Raw genomic sequence first — 22,241 nt, forward strand, 5'->3', positions numbered from 1 at the left:
CGTGGCCATCTTTATTGATTAACTTAAATAATAAAAAAGGTTGAGGTCCAGAAATAACTTTATTTAAAATGTAAAAACTTTAATAAGTAAAAGTATATATATATATATAACAACGTTCATTATAATGGTCCACCAATACGGTTCGGACCACGAAAACTTTAAATAACTTCCAGTAGGACCCCACCAGCCAGGCAAACCTAGCCTGGCACCCCACCAACGGCTCTTTCAATGCAGCACTGGAGGTTCCAATTGAAGATGTCGAGACCGACATCACTTAAGTGCACTAAATCCTGCCTATATAGGCCTAAGGGACCACCCTCCAAATCAATGTGCCTAAAAGAAAACCCTCCGATGCATGGAAGGAATTTTTCCAATTTGTGATTTAAACGCCGTCTGATCTTCTCACAGGGGAGCAGATAAGAAGGCTGTAACCATAACCACCTAGGGACGATCTCAGAAAACACAATAGTTGTTTTCTTTGAAAATGATGACAACATGGCAAGATCATCCCTGATGTTAAAATAAAGTTCCAGGGACTTGATTTTGCCAATGTCGTTCCCACCCAAGTGGATTATCAAAACATCTGGAGCAGGCCACACATTAAACAACTCGAAAATAACCTCTTTTAATTGAGACCAAACCATCCCTCTTACTCCATGCCACAAGATTAAAAACTTTGATGGATCCAAGTTCAGGTTGGTAGAATAGCATCTTCTAAACGCTCTGTTGTGGGCCCAAAAAACATAGGAGTGACCCACTATCCATGTCACCGACTTTGAACCTGAAAAATATAAATAGCATTAAGGGCGAATATAGAGCTTGAAAGCTCCTGACTTCCATCTACCCATTTTCTTAATAACACTTTCAGAAAGACCCAACCTGGCAGCTTCTGTGGCAGCCCCGATACGAAAAGAATGAGATGTTAGTTTGTAATTACTCAGCCCTGCAGCCCTTACACAACGTTCCAAAACAGAGGTGAATTGGTACGTGGATAAGGCAGAGCCATCCGCATGCCTCAATAATGTACCCGTGGCATTGCCTCTAACCCGAAGGAAATTAAGCAGATTCTGAAGAGGGCACAACTTATTCCCTTCCCATGCATTTAGCTCAATCGTACAACCTTTTCTCAGCTGATCCGTTTTGGAGGATTGCAAGAAAATTCCCACCTTTTTTGTAGATAAAATCACATTCTCATACAGTAGTCCGCCACCGCCGGTCGAAGATCGAGCGATCAACTCAGACACCCGAAGAGCTGCAAAAAACATAAAACAAAACGCACAGCGAAAAAGCAGGGACTCATAATTGGAATAGCAAACTATTGCAGTAGTATCAAATAGCTGGGATAAAACATGCAGGGAGATTGGATGCCTGCCATCAGGTTTAGACGAGAAACGCTTGTGTCCTTTTAACACCTGCTTAACTGAAAAATAAGAATTACAAGCAGGAAGATTAAATAGCTTCAAAAAGAATGAAATACCGGCCAATGACTTCACAATATGAGAATGCGACAGACTTTTTTTAATACATGCTGAGACATAATGTAGAACTAAACCTTCTGACACCTGAAGCTCTTCAATACCTAAAGCTCGAATGAAAGCAATCCAATCCCTCCAAGCGCCTGAGTAAGACCTCCAAGTCGCTATAGAGACTGATTGTTGTATTCGTGAGCCAATTAACTCCATATCAGATTCCAGAGAAATTTTGGTACTTCTTCCCCTACGGATCGTGCTGTGGGGGCCAACGACTGGAATCTCTGCATCTGAAATCGGGACAGAGCATCCGCGATATCATTTGATATTCCTGGGACATGTTGTGCTTTTAACCAGATATTGAATTTGAGAGAATATAAAACTAATAGTCGCAGCAAACGGACAACCAGTGGGGATTTGGAAGAGAGAGAGTTGATTGCATAAACCACTCCCTTATTGTCAGTTTGCACTAAGATTCTTTTCCCAACAAATTGGTCTCCCCAGATATAAACGGCTGCTACAACTGGGAATAGTTCTAAAAGCACAATGTTTCCCGTCACCTCCTTCTGAAGCCATTCAGAAGGCCACCTGGCACAGAACCAATTGTCATTAAAAAATGCTCCGCAGCCGACGCTGCCGGAAGCATCAGTGAAGAAATTTAACTCAGAGTTCGTTCTAAAATCATCTTGCCAGAGGGAGCGCCCATTGTAAGTATCTAAAAAATTGGACCAGACTAATAAATCTTCCTTTAAATCAGCAGTCAAGCGTACATGGGAAAAAGGGGATTTTAAACCCTTTACTGACATGGCCAACCTACGCGAAAACACACGGCCCATGGGCATAATTCTAGTGGCGAATGCTAAGGTACCTAGAAGGGATTGTATTTCTTTCAGTAATACCTTCTTCTTGCGTAAAAAAGAACAGATCAGGGATTTAATTTTAATCAATTTTGCTTCTGGCAGGCGAAATTCCATTCTGTTTGAATCAATGGTAATACCTAAAAATTCAATGCAGGTACAGGGATATACAGTTTTTTCCACTGCCAGAGGGATACCAAAATCTTTGCAAATAACTGAAAAAACTGTTAAAAGTTTTTGGCAAATGTCTGAGGATGCTGGGCCCAAGAATAAGAAATCATCTAGGTAGTGAATTAGGTAATCATAACCTGAAATAAGCTGCACAACCCACTCTAAAAAGGAGGAAAAACTCTCGAAATAAGTACATGAGAGCGAGCACCCCATCGGTAGGCATTTATCAAAATAGAATTGGTTGGCTAAATGAAAACCTAGCGAACTGAAAGCTGAGGGATGTATTGGTAACAAACGAAAAGCGGATTTAATATCCGCTTTCGCTAAAAGGGCATGACGACCTAGGGGCCGGAGCAACTCCAGAGCTCTATCAAAAGAAGTATAACAAACTGATGAGAGATCACTGGAAATTTCATCATTAAGAGAACTACCACTAGGATAAGATAAATGGTGGATGAGCCGAAAGGCGCCCGGCTCCTTTTTCGGAACAATACCTAATGGTGACAGGCGGAAATTTACAAAAGGAGGTGACGGGAAAGGACCAGCTATCCTACCTTCAAGCAATTCTTTGTCAATCTTCTCTTTTGCTATGTGAAAATGTGTCTGAATTGATTTTAAATTGTCAACCATATAACAACCCTGACCTGAAAATACCGGGAGATTAAAACCATAGTCAAAGCCATTAGTTAGAAGAACAGCCTTCTCCCTGTCGGGGTAAATTTTGAGCCACGGCAACATTCTTGCCAGCCTCACTGGAGTGGGAGCTTTTAAGAAAAAGCTCCTTAGAGCCTGATTGTGTCACTGAAGCTGCTTTCTTGAAGCATCTCGAAATAGGATGAGACCCGGCGCAAAAACCGCATTCGTGGCGATATTTACATGAACCGGGCCACTTGCACTGCCCGTCGTTGAAAGCGTAGCAAACGCCTTTCTTGTAATTAGAACCTGAATTTGAAGCGGATTGCTTAACATTTGAAACTTTTGGTGACATCATTAAAGTGAGCCATAGGCCCACGTCTTTTGAACCCCATTTTGTACCTGGGTAGATAGATAACTTTTGTCTAAAATTCTCATCGTACGTGTACCAACCAAAACCGCCGTACGCTTTATATGCTTCAAGAATTGTATCTAAGTATTGGAACATTTGCGGACACTGCTCTGGATGACGTTCACCCATAACGCTAGCATATATGCAAAATGCCTGTAACCAATTGTGCAATGATCGCGGAACAGGCCGCCTGCAATCATCCTCAGATTTGTCCTCCCTTTTGTCCTGCTTTAAAAATTCTTTTGAACTAGGAAGCAGCGACAATAAATCGATAAACTCCCCTTGCCAAATTTTTTCCTTGACACTAGGTGATAGATGAAAACCTAATGGGGATAGCTCACATGACATCTGTTCTTTATATACTGACTCGGAAATGCCAGACTTTCTTAAAGGAATAACAGGAGCAGCATGAGCAGGAAGAGCAGGAGGAAGGGGAGGAAAGGAAGGATTAGCTGAAGGAAACAAAGGGTTAGCTGAATTAGCAGAGACTGAAGTATTAGCAGAGACATTTTTATCAATCCATACACTATCAGCATTGCAAGGGTTACTGTTCTTCTGAAGAGCACACAATAGAGCAGACATCAAAGAGTTAATTGCATTAGAGTCGGCATACTTACTGCCTCCTGCAGTGGATGCTGGAGCAGAGGCTTGCTGCCCGACCCCTTCGCTGTGCTGAGCAGAGCGCTGCTCCTGTGTCCCCCCAGCATGGAGCTGCGATGCACCGCCAGCTGCCGCCGACACAAGCGTCCCAGGATGCCCTGGCAACGATACGTCAGCGGCGCAGGCCTGCGTACGCTCGCTCCCACCGCTGGTTGATGCGACCGGATGGTCGTTTTCTGCCTGAGCCGCCCCCTCGTCGTCGTCATCATCAGAGGAGTGGTCGGAAGAGTCGGCGGCCACCTGATTGGTCGCTGGAAAGTGGGCGGAGCTACAGCTGGCCCTAGAAGTGGAAGCCCGAACCTCCTCCGCTGCATGGCTCCGCCCCTCGAGGACTGCCGGCGCCGGATTGGCTGGAAATTCAAATCCAGCCGCAGAACACGCCTCTTCAGATCCCGGGTTGGTCGGCGCGGAGGATGCCGCGGAGGGGCGGGCTTCTGACGAGATCATCTTCACCGCCGCTGCCGAGGGGACCCCGCATGTTGCTCCAGACTGCCGATCACTGCCGGGGGGCTTCCTCTTCTTCGCCGCCGCTCCAACCGCCGATGCCTTCCCTCCGCCGATCCTGGATGAGTTGCCGCTGGGGGCATCCGGCGAGTAGGACCTGCGCTTCTTCCGGAGCCTCTTCGCCGGCAGGTTAGTGGCTCTTCCCTCTTCCGCGCCGACTCGCCGCTCCTCTTCTGCCAGCTGGAGACATCTCGCCAGCATCTCCAGTCCCCCGGGTTCTTCGGCTCTTGAAGCCAGAAGCCTCACAATGTCCATTGCGGCTGGGGAGCAACGTAATACAAGCTCAAGTACTACAAGCTCAAGCTCACCCAGACCGCTCTGGTACACTGGCAGAATACAGGCGACGGACCTTCTTTTTATACACAGAAGTTGCTCCCCATTGGATGATGCAACAATGTATGCCCCCAGCAACACCTGGCAGAACTTTACCTGCCAGTATTGCCGACCAATCACATTCCCTGCCATAGTACCACCTTACTGCAGCAATCTTTCAGCTAATCAGGAACTAGCTACCTCACAGGGGGGAAATTGAACTGGCTATCTAGCTAAACCCAGGTTACCACAGTCCCATGTAGGGCCTATTATTAGACATATTGGCCCTTTTCATTCTATTTACAATCTCACAGCTGCTGACAAGTAACTAGCAGCAGAAATCAATAATTTTGGTGTCTTGTATTTTATAGGATTCTAAAGCTTAGTACACACTTTCAATTATGATTGGTTAATCACTGACCAAATTTACTACCTCCATGTGGTATGTGAGCTTACATAGACAATCTGCTCACAGTATTCAATATTTGTTCACTGTTCACCATGACCAGATTTTTCGGGGGCCCAACCTGGGACGGGAAGGGGTGGTTATGTCAGTGCAGCGTGGTGTAACCCTGAGGCAGTGAACCCATTTCCTCCCAAAACACAATTAGGCAAAGTGACCCTAAAGGTAATTAGATAACGTTCCCCTAACACTTGAAGAGAGTCTGAAGCGAGAATAAATCTCGCTTCAGACCTCATACATAGCAGGGGCACGTGTTCCCCCAAATCCCCTCCGTAATGCGGGGGAGCGCTTCCTGGTTGGGGCAGGGCTAACTGCCGCAGCCCTGCCCCACGCGCGTCTGTCAGCGCCTATCTCCGCCTCTCCCCCGCCCCTCTCAGTCTTCCTTCACTGAGAGGGGCGGGGGAGAGGCGGCGATGCGCCGCTGATAGACGTGACTGGAGGCAGGGCTGCAGTCATTAGCCCTGCCTCCAGGAGCGACCAAGTCTGCGACCAAGTGTCGCAGTGGGGGGTTTGGGGGTGAAGGGACCCCCGTTTAGCGGCGCTATTGCGGCGGTTTAGCAGGGGCACACGTGCCCCTGCTAACTATGAGCTCTGAAGCGAGATTTATTCTCATTTCAGAGTCTCTTTAAGAAAGCAGTGTTTTCTCCATGATGTGGTGAAATGGGAGATTTGCATCATGGATGTGCAGACGATAAATCTGCAGAAACTGTGTGATACTATTTATTTATTAGCATATGATTCAGCCACTGTGACCATCAAATAATACTGTAGATACAACAACTGTTACCCTGGCACATGAAATGCAACAACTGTTACCTCCCACACATGTAATGAAGCAAACATTACCTCCGAAAAATGAAATGCAGCAAACGATTCCCCCAACACATGCAATGTGGCAAACATTACTTCTGACACACGAAATGTTGCAAACAGCAAAGGCAGCAAACATTACCTCCCACACATATTAAAATCCAGTAAATGTTACCTCCCACACATGAAATGCAGCAACATGTGAAATGCAGCAAACGGTGCTTCCAACACATGTGAAATGCACATACATCACCCCACATACTGTATATAAAACACAGATGTGGAGGAGGAGGAGGGGAGAGACATATCAACTCATTTTAAGAGCTGCATACTATGTTGGTGCTTAATAAATACAAAAGTACTTCCAGGTCGCGGCCATCTTGGATTTCTTCCACCGGTGATCAGATGTTACACCAGCTGTGGAGGATGAACGGGGCCATAGAGAGCAGTGGGGAGCAGCTCAGATTCATCCAGGAGATGGCATGGAGCAGGTAGTATGTTTTTGTTTTTTTTTTACTTTTTTCATGCGGCCTTGGGTTCTCTTTAAGTGTGGTAGCCCCTGGCTACCACACGTCTAACCATGCCCCCGACACCCTCTAGTCACACATACTATATAACTCTCATAAGAAGAATATGTAGTTTTATCATTCAAACCACACTGGTTCTTTCTATCCTGATTCATGTTCCCTCATATTACCATTTGAAAATAAGGAAAATAACAATCTAAAAGGATGGGGTAAAAGTTTAGAGTTAACGTTTAGGTTAAAACATACAGGAACTATATCTGGCTACAAAAGTGATGGAAAACTTGTTTCAAGGGGTCTCACACCTGGAGGGGGGCATGCCAGAGTGGGATACATGCCAAAAGTCACTAGGAAAATTACGTATTTGATGCAGAGCAGGGGTATAATCCCTAAAGGACAGACTTTTTTTTTTTGATTAATTGAAAATTGAAAAGTTTTTTTATAACATTCTACAAGTTTTTTTTTCCTGATATTATACTTTGATAACTGTGGTAATTCCAGAGCTAATACCTGCCGACGGGCGCTGACCTGTACGGTGCCATAAAGAACTTGTGCTGTGTACAAACACCTGTGCCTTCTCAAGGTGTGAATGAAAAGCAATCTCTAATCCAACAAAACTGAGAAGCATCACACAGAAAAATTAGATGCAGAAAAATTGTAAGCTTGAAGGAGAGCTGTAGGGAGTGGACATTCCTCTGAAAAATGTGATGGTGATCGGAATGAATCTACCATGATGCAGGCTGGAGTTGCTGTTCAGTGATAGGCTTTGTGGCCAACATAAATTCTTGCCTGACCTGCTGCTACTCCAGTGTAATCTTTCAGCTTCCACATCAGGAGATTATGGATGGCTTGAAGCTGTACCTTGTGGCTGCTCTCCAGAAATACTACGAGGTAAAACATGCGCTGCTAGAGAAGATTGTGATGTACCGAGTTGGAGTGGGGAGTGGACATTCCCCTGAAAAATGTGATGGTGATCGGAATGGATCTACCATAATGCCGGCCAGAGTTCCTGTTCAGTGAGAGGCTTTGTGGCCAGCATAAATTCTTGCCTGACCTGCTGTTACTCCGGTGTAATCTTTCAGCTTCCATATCAGGAGATTATGGATGGCTTGAAGCTGTACCTTGTGGCCGCTCTCCAGAAATACTACGAGGTAAGTCATGCGCTGCCAGAGAAGATTGTGGTGTACCGATATGGAGAGTCAGATGGACAGTTATTATTATTATTTATTGTATTTATAAAGCGCCAACATATTACGCAGCACTTGACAATAAATATTTACAATGATACAAGGATTACAGACATAACAAGGTTATACAACATAGAGCAAAATTATACATGCAAATTGTAAAATACATGATCATGCAATATGGGCTGGTTAGGTAGGCCCAGTAATACAAGTACAGGCTGTCATAGGACAGGAGCACACGATCCTGTAGATTACACTAGGGAATGGAGGACCCTGCTTACAATCTAAAGGGTGGCGTGGAATGGCGAATGTAGTCCTCTAGACCAGAGTTCCCCAACCCTGTCCTCAAGGCCCACCAACAGTGCACGTTTTGCAGAAAACCACAAACATTCACAGGTGAGGTAATTAGTGTCTCAGCAGAGCAAATTAACTACCTCTCTGGATTTCTACAAAACATGCACTGTTGGTGGGCCTTGAGGACAGGGTTGGGGAACACTGCTCTAGACAGTTCAGCACAGTGCAGAAATATGAGATCCCGAAGTTACAGACCTGCTTTGGTACTTTTGAAAGTTATTCCCCTCGCATAATTGTCATTGTATTTCAGAAAAGGATCAGCACCAATCTCTACTGCTCCGTGTCCGGAGCATTTGTCACCCCTACTCCCAGTACCGTCGTGGACCATACTGTCACCATCACCAAGCGCAACCGGGTGTATTTCTTCCTGCTCTCCCACCATGTCAGGCAAGGATGTGCCATTCCCACTCACTATATATGTAATGATGAACACTGCAATCCTCAGCCCTGACCATCTACAACGGTTGACTTTCAAATTGGGGTACATCTAAAAATGGCGCAGGGAGAAAAATGGCACACCGTTCTGCCGATAACTGTATCATAAAACGCAATTTACCATTTTAATGGAAATACATTAAAACGGTAAATAGCGTTTTATGATACATTTATTGTGGAACGGTGCGCCATTAAAAAATGCAGGAGGCTGGCTAGTATAGGCAGCGGGGGTCGGGGGAGAGAGGCAGCGGGACACTGGAGGGAATAGGCATCGGGGGGGAGGATGTGTGCAATACAGGGGTTGAGTGGGGCGTGGACGCGGGTGGACGGCGTCCACTTACTATTTCCTGAGGGTGGATGCCGTCCACCCTGGCAAGGCTGGCATGGGTGTGTGGAGGGGACTCAGGGGAGCAGCGCAGTGGAAGGAAAGCTGTGAGCAGCGGTGGAGAAGGGGGGCCATCCCCCCCTTCCCTCACCTTAGGGCTCTCCTTCCCTCGCCCTCCCCTCCAAAGGTAATGTGCGGGTAGCCGGCAGCGGGCGGGACTTACCTCTCCTCGTTCCGGCACGAGCACTCCACTGCCGCTAGACTGGTCTGGTCCAGAGCAGCGGCACGCAGATCCGGCGCCCGAATGAGGAGAGGTAAGTCCCGCCCGCTGCCGGCTGCCCGCACATTACTTCTGGAGGGGAGAGCGAGGGAAGGAGAGCCCTAAGGTGAGGGAAGGGGGGGGGGGGAATGGCCCCCCTTCTCCACCGCTGCTCACACTCTCCTTCCACTCCGCTGCTCCCCTCATGCTGGGGGGACACCTGACTGCCTATTCTGGGGACATATACCCCTGGCTACATATACTGGGCACATATACCCCCTGACTACATATACTGGGCACGTATACTCCTGGCTACATATACTGGGGACATATACCCCTGGCTACATATACTGGGCATATATACCCCCTGACTACATATACTGGCCACATATACCCCCTCCCCCTGACTACATATACTGGGGACATATACCCCCTGACTACATATACTAGGGCACATATACCTCTGGCTACATATACTGGGGCACAAATACCTCTGGCTACATATACTGGGACATATACCCCTGGCTACATATACTGGGCACATATACCCCTGCCTACACATACTGGGCACATATACCCCTGCCTACATATACTGGGACATATACCCCTGCCTACATATACTGGCACATATATCCCTGGCTACATATACTGGGCACATCTACCCCTGGCTACATATACTGGGCACATATACCCCCTGCCTACATATACTGGGCACATATACCCCAGCTATGTATACTGGGCACGTATACCCCTGCCTACATATTCTGGGCACATATACCCCTGGCTACATATATTGGGGACACATACTCCCTGGCTACATATACTGGGGACACATACCCCTGGCTACATATACTGGGCACATATACCCCTGGCTACATATACTGGGGCATATACCCCTGACTACATATACTGGCACACATACCCCTGGCTACATATACTGGGGACATATACCCCTGGCTACATATACTGGGCACATATACCCCTGACTACATATACTGGGCACATATACCCCTGCCTACATATACTGGGTACATATACCCCTGCCTACATATACTGGGCACATATACCCTTGGCTACATATACTGGGCACATATACCCCTGCCTACATATACTGGGACATATACCCCTGCCTACATATACTGGGCACATATACCCCTGGCTACATATACTGGGCACATATACCCCCTGACTACATATACTGGGCACATATACACCTGCCTACATATACTGGGGCACATATACCTCTGGCTACATATACTGGGACATATACCCCTGGCTACATATACTGGGCACATATACCCCTGCCTACATATACTGGGACATATACCCCTGCCTACATATACTGGCACATATATCCCTGGCTACATATACTGGGCACATATACCCCTGGCTACATATACTGGGCACATATACCCCCTGTCTACATATACTGGGCACATATACCCCTGGCTACATATACTGGACATGTATACCCCTGCCTACATATACTGGGCACATATACCCCTGGCTACATATACTGTGGACACATACCCCTGGCTACATATACTGGGGACACATACCCCTGGCTACATATACTGGGCACATATACCCCTGGCTACATATACTGGGACATACACCCCTGGCTACATATACTGGGCACGTATACCCCTGGCTACATATACTGGGGACATACACCCCTGGCTACATATACTAGGCACATATACCTCTGGCTACATATACTGGGGACTACTATACTCATGGCTACTTATACTGGGGACACCTATAGACCTGGCTACCTATGCTGAGGGTACCTATTTTGGGGGAACCGCTGTCAGATTATCTGTATTTTTGTGGAACCGCTGTTATTTATTTTGGGGAACAGCTGCCAGATTATGTGTATGTTAGGGGAACGGCTTCTGCCAGATTACGCGTTTTTTGGGGAACTGCTGCCAGGTTGTGTATGTTTGGGGGACCACTGCTGCCAGATTATATGTATTTTGGGTGTTACGTGTAATTTGGGTGATCCGCTGCCAGGTTTCGCGTATTTTGGGGAACTGCTTCCAAATTATGTGTATGTTGGGGGAACTGCTGCTGCCACATTGTCTATTTTGGGGGAACCACTGGCATATTATCTGTATTTTGGAGGAACTTCTACCAGATTATGTGTCTTTTTGGTGAAATGCCCCTATTTTGGGGGGATACACTACGGCAGAGCTCAAACTTCCCCGGCAGACCTTTTACATCACTGCTAAGGTCATGTATATTTGGCCCCACCCGTGACCACGCCCACATTGTGCTTGACCACGCCCATTTTGGCGCGCAGGAGTTTTCCAGGTAAGTCCACTCACCTCTTTTCCCAGGACTAGACCCCTGGAGCAATATGCATACATTACCTTGTCCCGGCCGCCGATCACTCCTTCCCTCCGCTCCTTCATTTCTTCCATTTGTTTGCTTGTAGTCCTGCAGCCAGCAAATCACTATGCGGGGACTGAAACCACATGGTGATTGGCCGGCTACAGCAAACTAATGGAAGAAGTGAAGGAGCGGAGGGAAGGAGCGATCGACGGCCGGGACAAGATAATGTATGCATATTGCACACATCCTCCCCCGATTCCTATTCCCTCCAGTGTCCGCTGCCTTCCCCCCCCCCCCCCCCCCTCTTGATCCCCTCTGCCCTCTGCATTTTTTAAGACTTATAACGCTATTTAGCGTTATAAGTGTAAGGCACGATGCCTGCGCCATTTTTTTTACACTTATAACGCTAAATAGCGTTATATAATGTAAGTCTATGCGGCGCCGTTTTCATTCCCCTGGCACTGTGCGCCATTTTTAACTGTCACGTAAAATTGTGCCACATGTACTGGAACTGGCCTGGTAGCATCCAAATGCCAGCACCCTGCAAATTAAATATCTGTAATACCTGGCATACTTGTATAATTTATTCGCTTCCTACCTTTGTTACTATCACTATGTTCCCTATATGCACCGTGGGGTTGTCATGAAAAGTAATTTCATTGTTGACTACCTGTCGACCTTTGGGGGGCGTGGTTAAATATGGCGGTGTGAGGGCTCCATGCGACGAGGCTCTTGCATTTTATGGAGACCGTGGGCTGAAGCGGGTGACTTGACGGCATTACAGAGCGAATAGGTCTGCTGGTCAGAGAGCAGAGGCCCCGATTATCGCCTGTGTGAGAACGGTGGCACCAGAGAAAATGGGCGGACCTGCAGCAAGACCAGCTGATCCCTCAGGCACTCCGTACAGAAGACGAGACTGTGGAAGTTGAGAGAGGGGGGAGCTATAGAACACGGAGACGAGCTGCGAGTGATTAGCGGTACTCCTGCTGAGCTTAGCCCGCGGCACTTGGAACTGAAGACACCTGCAGACGGGCCTAGGTGGTGTTCTCCTAGACCCCTGAAGAGCAGCAAAGAGTAAGGACTGTGAGTCCTGCAAACAGCATTAACTAATACGAAGGTGGTGGCAGATAAAGATGACTGGGAAAAATAAAAAAAGACCAATAATGCTAATACTCCGAAGCAGCCACAAGCCTGAATGACTAAATTCTTCTCAGCTACATCACCAGCGCGGGGGAGACAGGGGGAGACCCCGGAGACTTAATCTGCAGACAGCTCGCCGAGCTTGACACAGGCACAAGTATAGAAATTGAAAGATATATGGGCCTACCTACATGAGATGCCAACTAAAGCAGATCTTGAAACACAGACAGTAACGATTCTGGACTCCACTAAAGCGAAATAGAGGCGGTAAGAGGGGAGATGGGGGCTGTGTCACAGAACATAGTGGAAGTGGAAGGTGAGGTAGCAGCCCTTAGACTGAAGGTGGATAAACTGAGAGATCGGACAAAAGAGCAGTAAGGGTTGCATTATATCCTTAGGAGCCAAGTGGAGGACTTACAGAATTGTAGTAGGCGAAATAATGTTAGAATACAGGGCCTGCCGGAGACAATTAAGGCTGAAGAATTGACCTCTAAACTGCAAGCAATATTTGGCAAGCTTTAGGGCAGGGACGGGTCACAGATATGTATTGACCGGGCCCATCGATTAGGGAGGGCAGGCAAAAAAGACTCTGAATTCCCTAAAGATGTAATATGTAAAATCCATTACTTCAGAGAGAAGGAAGAGATTATGAGAGCTGCTAGGAATGTTGGAGTATTGGACTATGAAGGAGTGCATATTCAGTTGTAACAGGGTGTGTATAAAAAAAGGGCGCCTGGAAAAGGGGCGCCGGATATAGCCGAAATTATAGGTTGTAATGTAAAACAATAATTTTTTTTATAGCTTGTAAAAGAAAATGTAGTGCTAAATAGATTAAATAAACAAAAATTAAATGGCAAAATAGCGTCTATAACAAAAAACGATATTTACACTTGTATTAAAGAGAAACTCCAACCTAGAATTGAACTTTATCCCAATCAGTAGCTGATACCCACTTTTACATGAGAAATATAATGATTTTCACAAACAGACCATCAGGGGCGCTGTATGACTGATTTTGTGTTGAAACCCCTCCCACAAGAAGCTCTGAGTACCGCGGTACTCTGGGCAAACTGCCACAATGTAACAATGTTCACAGACAGGAAATGGCTGTTTAGAGCGGAAACAGTAAATTCGGGCGCCTGAGGCTAGTGGACAAATCGGGCGCCGCCATTCACTCCTATAATAAATATCGTTTAATGGGCGCCCGATAGGAAAAAAGGGCGCCGGAGAAAAATAACGTTTTAAAAGCGGCGCCCGGAGACTTAATGTTTTATTACTGTTTCTCATGATTACACATTATTTAATGATTTATACATTTTTAAATTTTATTTTTAAACGAAAAACAGTACAATATTTTTTTTCAAACATTATTTTTAAACGAAAAACAGTACATTTTTTTTTAACATTATTTTTAAACGAAAAAACCAACAGGGGGGTCTTAGGTTTAGGCACCAACAGGGGGGTCTTAGGTTTAGGCACCAACAGGGGGTCTTAGGTTTAGGCACCAAAAGGGGGGTCTTAGGTTTAGGCACCAACAGGGGGGTCTTAGGTTTAGGCACCAACAGGGGGTCTTAGGTTTAGGCACCAACAGGGGGGTCTTAGGTTTAGGCACCAACAGGGGGGTCTTAGGTTTAGGCACTAACAGGGGGGTCTTAGGTTTAGGCACCAACAGGGGGGTCTTAGGTTTAGGCACTAACAGGGGGGTCTAGGGGTTAGGGGTAGGTACAGGGAGGGTTACTTAGGCACCAACAGGGGGGGTCTTAGGTTTAGGCATCAACAGGGGGGTCTAGGGGTTAGGGGTAGGTACAGGGAGGGTTACTTAGTAATTTTTTTTTAAACGTTATTATACGGTTCACTATTTAAACGAAAGATTAACGTTTTTACAATTGCCGATTTAATGCACATTATTTAATGAATTATAACTTTAAAAACCATTAATTTTAAACGAAAAACAGTACAATATTTTTTAAACGTTATCCATTCTTATCGTTAAAAACCCGGCGCCCTTTTTTCCCAGCGCCCCTTTTTAACGTACGCGTTTAGAGCTGTCTGTAACAGCCAAAACAGCTAGGAGCAGCTATATAACCTGCCCACAGTAAAAATGTCACCATGTAATAAATGTCAGAATGTAAATTAGGGAGAGGAAAGATTTTACAATGAGCAAACACTGACTAAATCATTTATACATAATTATGGTAAAAAAATGACGCACTTTTTTTACTACATTATTTTCACTGGAGTTCCTCTTTAAGCATAGTAATACAATGGTAGATTTTACAGATATTTTACTGCAATTATACCTAACTGTAGGCTCACACAGATCTCTCCCTATCCCTAAGCCCTAGACCCCCCCTCTTTGTTTAATATACATAATTTAATAAATTGTATTTATTACATATATTGTGCTGTAACTATACCTAACTTTACTCTCACACAGAACCCTCCCTGTACCTATCCCTAACCCCTAGACCCCCCTGGTGGTGCCTACCTCTAACCACTCCCTGGTGGTGTATCTTGTACTGTAACTATACCAGCGGCGTAGCAATCGGTATAGCAACCATAGCCATTGCTATGGGGCATGCGGCAGCCCTACGTCACAGGGAGCCCGCAGCTGAGAGAGGATTTTTTTTTTAAATTATAATAATGCTGGCCCGGGCCCCCCCTCCCTCACCTCGAGGGCCCCCCTCCTTTTATGAGCGGTGGGAGAGCGGCATACACAGCAGGCTCCGGCAGGGTAATCAGATGCTAGATGTTCAGCTGCCTCCCGGGCTACGGTGTCTCCTCTGTATGCTGCTCGCACTGCTTCCTGGTTTATTGCGAGCAGCATACAGAGGAGACACCGTAGCCCGGGAGGCAGCTGGACATCTAGTGTCTGATTACCCCGCCGGAGCCTGCTGTATATGCCGCTCTCCCGCCGCTCATAAAAGTAGGTGGGACCCCCGAGGTGAGGCAGGGAGGATAGGAGTTGGGCCCCTACCCCACTAAACTACCCATCTACCTACCCTCCCACCCGGCTACCTAACTGCCTACCCTCCCACCCGGCTACCTAACTGTGTACCCTCCCACCCGGCTACCTAACTACCCTCCCACCCGGCTGCCTAACTGCCTACCCTCCCACCCGGCTACCTAACTGCCTACCCTCCCACCCGGCTACCTAACTGCCTACCCTTCCACCCGGCTACCTAACTGCCTACCCTCCCACCCGGATACCTAACTGCCTACCTTCCCACCCGGCTACCTAACTGCCTACCCTCCCACCCGGCTACCTAACTACCCTCCCACCCGGCTGCATAACTGCCTACCCTCCCACCCGGCTACCTAACTGCCTACCCTCCCACCCGGCTACCTAACTGTGTACCCTCCCACCCGGCTACCTAACTACCCTCCCACCCGGCTGCCTAACTGCCTACCCTCCCACCCGGCTACCTAACTGCCTACCCTCCCACCCGGCTACCTAACTGCCTACCCTCCCACCCGGATACCTAACTGCCTACCTTCCCACCCGGCTACCTAACTGCCTACCCTCCCACCCGGCTACCTAACTACCCTCCCACCCAGTTGCATAACTGCCTACCTTCCCACCCGGCTACCTAACTGCCTACCCCCCCACCCGGCTACCTAACTGCCTACCCTCCCACCCGGCTACCTAACTGCCTACCCTCCCACCCGGATACCTAACTGCCTACCCTCCCACCCGGCTACCTAACTACCCTCCCACCTGGCTGCCTAACTGCCTACCTTCCCACCCGGATACCTAACTACCCTCCCACCCGGATACCTAACTGCCTACCCTCCCACCCGGCTACCTAACTACCCTCCCACCGGGCAACCTAACTGCCTACCCTCCCACCCAGCTACCTAACTGCCTACCCCCCTACCCGGCTACCTAACTACCCTCCCACCAGGCTACCTAACTGCTTACCCTCCCACCCAGCTACCTAACTGCCTACCCTCCCACCCGGATACCTAACTGCCTACCCTCCCACCTGGATACCTAACTGCCTACCCTCCCACCCGGCTACCTAACTGCCTACCCTCCCACCCGGCTACCCAACTACCCTCCCACCCGGCTGCATAACTGCCTACCCTCCCACCCGGATACCTAACTGCCTACCCTCCCACCCGGCTACCTAACTGCCACCCTCCCACCTGGCTACCTAACTGCCTACCCTCCCACCCGGATACCTAACTGCCCACCCTCCCACCAGGCTACCTAACTGCCTACCCTCCCACACGGCTGCCTAACTGCCTACCCTCCCACCCGGCTACCTAACTGCCTACCCTCCCACCCGGCTACCTAACTACCCTCCCACCCAGCTGCCTAACTGCCTACCCTCCCACCCGGATACCTAACTACCCTCCCACCCGGCTACCTAACTGCCTACCCTCCCACCCGGCTACCTAACTACCCTTCCACCCGGCAACCTAACTGCCTACCTTCCCACCCAGCTACCTAACTGCCTACCCTCCCACCCGGCTACCTAACTACCCTCCCACCCTGCTACCTAACTGCCTACCCTCCCACCCAGCTACCTAACTGCCCACCCTCCCACCCGGCTACCTAACTGACCCTCCCATTTTGAGTATCCAGGAAACCCATTTTTCTCCTCAGTCTACCCCAAAAGCCAAAACACTTCCACAAGCATTATAGGAGGTTCTACTGTATATGTCTTCTTATAAGAAAAGAAGCAGAGAAGTGATAACCCTTTTTTCTGACAATTTTCCAGTAGACATACAATCTCATATTAATGACGAGTCGGGTACATACTCCATTATTTTGGGCATGTATGAATCCAAGATACTGTGTATAGTGAATGTGTATGCACCACCAAACCAGCCACTTCAAACACTTACTAAGATCTCAGATATCTTGTTGACCCTTAAATTCGATTCTTTAATATGGTTGGGCGATTTTAATATTGCACCTAATGACTCCATAGATAGATCCAACCTTTCTAGAGATTCTATAGCACAAAAAAAAATAAGATTTTTTTTTACTGATCTTTATAAACCACACTCTTTATCTGACACCTGGAGGGAGTACAATGGGGCAAAGAGGGCATAGACCTTCTTTTCTTCACCACATAATTCATACTCCCGGCTGGATCTTATACTGGTATCCTCCTCATGTATTCCATCTCTAGCATATTCAAGACATCTTTTAAGCACATGGTCAGATCATGATCCTGTGCTATTGGTGTATATGCAGAGCTTCTGTTTGGGTTCAAGGTGCGTTTGGAGTTTCTGGGGGGCTCAGCGCACCTCTGATAGGAGGCCATTCGGAGGCGACCTGGTGATGCGCTGATCCACCTTTTGTGCAATTTTCAATTTTACTTGGTGGCGCACCCAGGCTATGCATATGCATATGTCAGGATTTAGTTAGTGTTAGGTCCCCTCCCATCGAGGATGACTTCTCCGCAGTGGGAGGGACAAGTACTTAACAAGTTGCATGCAAGCTGTTATAGGAAACCAACATCCTCCGGTGGTGGACAGGTCATGTGTACGCTAGGTGTGTATTTTACCCCACAAGTGGTGCTTGCACTCTCTCGCAGGTAGGCACATATCTGTTTTTAAGTAGCGCTCCTCATTTCCTTGCCACAATCTTAATGTTTGGTCCACATTTCCTCTGTCTTTACTGGGAAGAGCCAACTCACTTAAGATGACTTTATTACCCCGTCTTTTATACTTATTCAGAGCACTCCCAATTTCAATTAAAATTGGCCCCCTTTGTTTTTTGCAAAAAAAGATAGACTTTTATCTGGCAGATTTGCAAGCCCAGGATCAAATACCTTATCTTAGCAAGGATTAAAGACTTTGGAGGTTTAAATCTCCCTCTCCTAGTTAATTATTATAAGGCTGCCAGAATCTCCCAATTGGCTGTGGTTAATGGCAATATTCGGGCCCCTCTATGAGTGGATATCGAGTCTCAGCTTTTATCACCTATCACGATGCAGGGGGCAATGTGGCCAATTAAAATACCGCTCCAAAATATTAGAAAACTCTCACCCTTGTCAGCTCAAGTCCTTAGTCTCTGGTCTAAATGTAGGTTCTTATACAATATGCAATCTCAAGCCAGCTGTATGTGTCATATCTTTGGCAACCCTGACTTTCCCCCTGGCCTCCATCCACAACGATATCAGTGGTGGAGAGATAAATTATTTCATACTGTAGGAAAATGTACAACTTCATTTAAGTTTCAGTTGGTCAGTTTTGTATTGATAGAAATGTACCTCTGCAGAAAAGAGATAGAGCCTCTCAATTTTTTTCCTATTTATATAATCTAACTAAAGATATCTCTATCTTGATGTATACCTCTTTTGAATCTAGGTGTAAAAATAACCCCCTGGATAGAGGTCTAATCTCTGATACTTATGCTATTCTATCAAAAACACCTTCCAATGATAAATTCAAATTTCAGCTTGACTGGGAAAGAGACTGTGGTATTACACTATCTGAGAGCAGGTGGGCCCATTGTTGTGCCACTTTGATTAAAAACAGCCTCCACTACTCCTCAATTAAAACCTCCATAAAGCTATTGCACAGGATATGCAGTATTATACTCCAGCGAGGATACATAATTTTGATTCTTCACATTCAGAGCTGTGTTATAGAGGTTGTGGAGATAGGGGAGATCTTTGGCACACCTGGTGGGCCTGTCCAATAGCTCAATCTTATTGGACTCAAATATTTCATACACTTTCTCAAATTCTTGGTGTAGACTTACCAGTCGATCCTACTGTGGCCCTGTTGGGGAATAGCTCTACCTCTACCTCTTCTCCTGCCCATAGATTGATAAATACGTAATGACTCTTGCTAGAAGGCATCTACCGCATAATTAGAAGTCTTCCACTCTGTCCGAATCGGGGGGCTGTATTTACAAGCCCTAATGACGTAACTACAGGGGAAAAGTCTCTGCGATTGCAGGGGGGTCCAAAGCTGTAAGGGGGCCCCAACTACTAACCTTACCTTCCTCCGATACAGGGTCCATCCTTCAGATCAGGTGTTTTTGTGTCTACACCCTCATGGGTGTGAAGATTATGATGGCCACACTTGTTTTATGACCCTTGTGAGATGGGCTCCAAGGCCATGAAGGGTACCAAGGGAAGGGGTGTGAAAATTGAGGCGGCCACATCAAAGTTTCACTGGCGGGCCCCATAATTTGTAGTTACGCCACTGGTGAGGACCTCACTGTTGTGAAATCTACTAAGCGGTCATTGGTCCTGTGTATTTAAGTATTGAACACTGTGTGCTGCATGGACTAAGGTGAACTATTTCTCCTTCTATGAACTATCAGCTTATGCAGAAATCGAACTGAATTGATTTAGCCTACCTTTTAAAAGAATAAGGACAATAGGAATACCATTTACTTAATCTTTTTCATTTTTGAAGGAAGAACTCCATGTATGTATGTGGGTATGACTGGGGTAAATTGCTAAGTATGGATGTGGCCAATTGTCCCTTATCCAAGTGTAAACCCTCTTCTGACATGATGGGACAAGGCTCTTTAGTCTACTAAGCTTCAAACCTTGTACACTCCTTAGATGGTTCTTGGCAACCATAGGGAGCCACCTTCTGCCGAGGATCTAGTGTTTGTGCAGCAGCCCCGACCCTCCCTGATGCGTGGGCAAGAGAAACACTGCTAGACTGCTAGATCATTTTGTCTGAGCACTAGACAACTCCATTGTTCTTCATCCTTACTTCTTGTGTGCTGTCTATCCTCCTGCCTCTATAGCAACAGAACACATCTCCAGCTTGGAGACTAGTAAATCCTCTATATAGCATTAAGGCCCCTAACCAGGGCCAGTTCTAGACTCTAGGTTTTTCTGCCTGAGGCAAATTTGGGAGGATGTGCCCCCCCTCCCCCATGCTGCTGCTCTCTTGCCTCCCCCCTCCTCACTCACTGTTAGACTCCTCCCACGGCACAATAGGCTGCTTTTTCCCAATGATGACCTCTTCACCTTGCTCTCCTCTCCCTTCTCTTCCTACTCTGACAGCATGCTGTTAATGTGAACACAGAACAAACATGCTGACCCTGTAATCTCTGCGCCTGATGCAAATGTTTTACCTCTCATGATGTCACCATTATGTTGTGCACATGTGCAGATAACTCCCGTGCATGCGATCAAAAATGCGGAAGCGAACTGCTTAACATACATGTTTCAGCTCTGGTATCCTTTAAAGGAGTCATCAAGCAATATTCCCTACCCCCTGATCTACTTACCTGGGGCTTCCTCCAGCCTCGTGCAGCTGACTTGTCCCAAGCCGCAGCTCTGCTCCCAGCTGCTGGCCCGGGAGCCCCGCACGGTGCAGACAGCAACCTTGAGGTCATCCTCTACTGCACCGGTGCGAGTGCCACTATCAATCAAGTCCACGTGTACGGGGTGTACTGCGCAGGCGTAGTAGTTCTATGCCCACGCAGTACAGTCTGGCCAATGTGGACTTGATTGACAGTGGGGCTCGCGCAGGTGCAGTTGATGACGCCTGGCGAGACACCGTGCAGGGACCCCAGGCCGGCGGCTGAGAGCAGAGCTGCGGCGTGGGACATGTCAGCTGAAAGGGGCTGGAGGAAGCCCCAGGTAAGGAGATTGGGGAATAGGAAATATTGCTTGATGACTCCTGTAAAGGAGTTATCAGGGGGAAAAAAAAGCTTTACTTACCTGGGGCTTTCTCCAGCCCCTTGCAACTAACTGTCCCACGCTGACCGCTCCGTTCTCTGCCGCCGTCCCGGTCTCTGCTGATGGTGCAGAGGCCAACCCCGAGGTCGTCCTTACTGCACCTGCGTGAAGCGCCGCTGTCAATCATGGCCACATTGCCCGCGGCATACTGCGCAGACGCAGAACTACGACCTCAGGGTCGCCTCTGCACCGTGCGTGGAGACCAGGATGGCAGCGGAGAGCGGAGCGGTCAGCGTGGGACAGTCGGCTGCAAGGGGCTGGAGAAAGCCCCAGGTGAGTAAAGCTTTTTTTTTCTCTCCCTGATAACTTCTTTAACCGTGTTTATACCGTTTAGGGCCTTATCACACCAAGTCAATTGCATTGGAACCAGATTACATCGTAGCTGAATAGTCGGATCACACTTTAGCACTGCAGTGCGACCACAGTAAGGCATACAGCACAAAAAAACTATGCTTCACTGCCACGGTAAAGACACGTGTTACCTGGTTAATGGACAGCATGCTGTGCACTACTGCATCCAAACCCACCCCACTCTATGTTTAAAGCCTAATAGGAATATCATCGCAGTGCATAGGGAGGGGCCCTTACACTGCATGCTTCTTACAACAGGGTGCCCTATGCAACAACCAACAAAGGTGTGTAAACTTGGGATTTTGGAACACAAAAAGTTTCAGCACCAACAAACAACAGTAAGGCCTGGAACCCACTACAAAGTGC

General features: G+C 47.4%; 1 protein-coding gene and 1 pseudogene across 1 annotated transcript in view; one reads left to right on the forward strand and one right to left on the reverse strand.

The window, feature by feature from the left end:
- The window catches only part of LOC137534226 (transmembrane protein 176B-like), a 171,334-nt gene that overhangs the window by 148,472 nt on the left and 621 nt on the right, over positions 1–22,241 (reverse strand). The gene's annotated exons all lie outside the window — the stretch shown is intronic.
- LOC137536775 (piwi-like protein 2) lies at positions 5,520–21,914 on the forward strand (annotated as a pseudogene).

This window comes from Hyperolius riggenbachi, chromosome 10 (genome assembly GCF_040937935.1).
Source record: "Hyperolius riggenbachi isolate aHypRig1 chromosome 10, aHypRig1.pri, whole genome shotgun sequence".
In the NCBI taxonomy this organism is placed as follows: domain Eukaryota; kingdom Metazoa; phylum Chordata; class Amphibia; order Anura; family Hyperoliidae; genus Hyperolius; species Hyperolius riggenbachi.